Source organism: Helianthus annuus, chromosome 16, assembly GCF_002127325.2.
Source record: "Helianthus annuus cultivar XRQ/B chromosome 16, HanXRQr2.0-SUNRISE, whole genome shotgun sequence".
Taxonomy (NCBI): domain Eukaryota; kingdom Viridiplantae; phylum Streptophyta; class Magnoliopsida; order Asterales; family Asteraceae; genus Helianthus; species Helianthus annuus.
The window spans coordinates 5,285,184-5,289,000 of NC_035448.2; positions in this window are offsets into that span (position 1 = coordinate 5,285,184).

Here is a 3,817-nt window from a genome sequence, read left to right on the forward strand (position 1 = left end):
GCACTTTGAATTTTGAGCTGCTGACAGGTTTGGTGAACAAATCGGCAGCATTTGCATCTGTGTCGATTTGTTCAAGGGTAATAAGACCTCTGTCGAAGCAGTCTCGAATGAAATGAACTTTTATATCAATGTGCTTGGTTTTGGAGTGAAAAACAGGATTTCGAACAATTTGAATTGCAGCATCATTATCGCAGTAAATAGTAGTGTTGAGATAAGTCAAACCATAGTCCTGCAATTGATGTTGCATCCACACCACTTGAGAGCAAGATGCAGAAGCAGCAACGTACTCAGCTTCAGCTGTAGATATCGCCACTGTTTGTTGTTTCTTGCATTGCCAAGAAATGAGCCTGTCGCCCAAAAATTGACATCCCGCTGATGTAGATTTCCTGTCACTGTCAGTACCTCCAAAGTTGCTGTCAGAAAATGCAAACAAGTCAAAATTGGAATCCCTCGGATACCACAGACCAAACCGGGGTCGGCCTTTAAGGTACCGAAAGATTCTTTTAACAGCAATAAGATAAGAAGTTTTAGGATTAGCCTGATATCTTGCACAGTTGCAGACAGCAAACATGATATCCGGACGGCTAGCTGTCAGATACATCAACGACCCGATCATAGACCTATACTGACGCTGATCCACAGGAGATCCTTCTTCATCTTCAGTCAACAACGGTCTCTCTGCCATTGGTGTTTCAGCAGGCTTTGCGTCTGAAAACTTGAATTTTGCTAGCACGTCATCCACATACTTCCCTTGATGGATAAGAATCCCTTGAGAATTCTGCTTGACTTGTAGACCCAAAACAGTGTCATTTCCCCGAGAGCACTCATTTCAAATTTCTTCTTCATAACTCTCTCAAACTCCTTGCAAAGATCCTCACTTGTAGACCCGAAAATGATATCATCGACATAGATCTGAACTAAGATCTGATCCTTGCCCACTTTCTTGATAAACAGAGTCTGGTCTATCGTGCCACGTGTGTACCCATGAGCCAAAAGATGTTCAGTTAGTGTAGCATACCAAGCCCGTGGTGCTTGGTGTAATCCATACAATGCCTTGTCTAGCTTGTAGGCATATTCTGGATGATCTGGATGCACGAATCCTGGTGGTTGCTCAACAAAGATTTCTTCCTTCACATCTCCATATAGAAACGCTGTCTTGACGTCCATCTGATATACAGTGAACCCCATATATGACGCGTAAGCTAAGAAGATCCGGATGGCTTCAAGTCGGGCAACCGGAGCATATACTTCATCATAATCCAGACCCTCTATTTGTCGAAATCCCTGAACCACCAGCCTTGCTTTATTTCGAACAATAACCCCTGTAGAATCTTGCTTGTTTCGAAACACCCATCTAGTTCCAAGTTTACGCTTTCCCTTTGGCAACTTGACAAGTTTCCATACACCAAGCTTCTCAAACTGGTTCAGCTCTTCATGCATAGCATCTACCCAGCCTGGTTCCTGCAAAGCTATATCAACAGTTTTAGGTTCGATTTGAGAAATGTAGCAAGAATATAAGCAAGTATTGATGGTTCCTGATTGGCTCCTGGTCAAAATTCCTGCATTTACAAGACCAATCACATTCTCTACGGGGTGATTTCGTTGAACACTTGTAGGTATTGCCAGGTCAGGTACGGTCTCGTCTTCAGTGGTGGTGTTGCTAGTCTCCCCCCTCATCAAATGCTGCAGTATTATGAACGAATGGAGTGGTGACAATGCAATCTTCAGGTATGGAATCAGGAAATAGTGCAGATCCAGAACCGCTTGATGCAGAACCACCAGTTGAAGCACCTTCAGGGGATTGATGGGACGTTTGCGGAGGCGTAGGATGCTGTGTAAACATCATTCCCGGCGGATCAATGGTATGATGTCTGACGCTTCCTTCTATCTGTTCTTCGTCTTCAGTGTCCTCAAAAGACAACGGTTGTTTTGGAATAGACAACCTGCATCTGAAAAATCACTTGACAAAATGTTAAATGACTTAAACAATTCAGAATAGTCGTATAACCAATCTGGTCCGACTCTAGCATCCGTAGCGTTCTCTTCAAGCCACTCAATGTTGCACGACTCGACTACCTTTTTAGTTACTTTGTTGTATACCCTATAGGCAGAGCCTTTAGCATATCCAACAAAGAAACATTCGTCCCCTTTGACCTCAAACTTTCCATTAGAGTCCATGAGTAATAATACACATGGACAATCAAAGATACGAAAGTGTGAAACCGAAGGTTTATGTCCTTGCAGAATCTCATAAGGAGTTTTCATATGACGTTTATTTACTAAAGCGTGATTCTGGATGTAACAAGCCATGCTAACAGCTTCGGCCCAAAAGAAACTAGGAAGCTTCGAGTCAGCCAGCATAGTTCGTGCAGCCTCAATAAGAGTACGATTTCTTCTTTCAGCTACTCCATTTTGTTGAGGAGTTCGAGGTGCACTGTACTGACGATCAATTCCCTTTTCTGTGCAGAATGTGTCCAAAGTAACATTCTTGAATTCTGTCCCATTATCGGATCGAATAACCTTCACCTTAGCACTCGCTTGATTTTCAGCCAGAGTGATGAATTGTTTCACCAAGACTGCAGTTTCATTTTTGTGACTGAGAAAATATACCCAGGTGTAGCGAGAATAAGCATCGACGATTACAAGACAATAAGCTTTCTTGCCAATACTCAGCAGATTCACTGGACCAAAAAGATCCATGTGAAGTAGTTCAAGCAAGGCCTTCGTCGAGGGTGCTGGTTTAGCCTTATGAGGTTTTCGATGAGCTTTTCCTTTTGCACAAGCAACACACTTTTCAACCAACATGAAATCTTTTATTGGAAGATCATGTACTAGTTGACCTTTAGCCAGACGGTTCAAGTTCTTCATGTTCACATGCCCAAGGCGACGATGCCACAGTAGACCATCATGTTCTGAAATCTTTGAGAATAGGCAAGTGATCTCTTCACACGGTTTCTTGTTCATATCAATTACATAGGCGTTTCCTCGTCTCTCTGCTGTCATTAAGAACCGGTCTTCTGGAATGACAATCCCAGGTTTAAGAACATGACATCCTTTCTTTGTAAAATGAACTGAATTCCCTCGATCACAAATCTGAGAAATGCTCAACAGATTGTGTTTCAGTTCTGGAACATAATTAACATTTTCGAAGCTTAAGACGCCGTTTCGAACTGTTCCTTTCAACGTGATTCTGCCTGATTCTCCTCCCGCAAATGAGACATATCCTCCATTAAATTCTTTGACATTTACCAGTTGGGATAAGTCTCCTGTCATGTGCCTGGAACAGCCACTATCCATGTACCAGAGGCGCACGGTAGTCCTCCACAGCTGTTCCTGCACGATTAGCGGGATTAGTTAGATTTAGGGACCCAGCCCATAGTGGATCTGGGTTTTCCTTGTGCATCAATATAAGTCACTCTCTGCCACACTAAATTGTCTTTATTTAAAAACTTCGAAGTATTTCTAATGGCAGAATTTTGATAACATGGATGAGACGGATTGGATTGCATGACCTTAGCTTTAGGTTTCCAATGCTTGTTTGACCAATTAAAATTGCAATTACCAAAAGCATTATGTTGATATCTTCGAAAATCATTTTGTTGATTTTGATTTTTGCGTTTGGCTGCATTCCAATCCTGATCAGAAGGTTTAGTCTTGCGATAGTTGTTTTTCATTGTCTTAGTCTTTTCAGTCGTCATTGACTCTGAACAACGATATCGGTTAGGCATGACCTTCTGATCTTGTACTGCCCTTTTCTTGTACGATGCCCTTGGGAGTTGAACACAATTTCTGGCAATGTGACCAGCGATGCCACAGT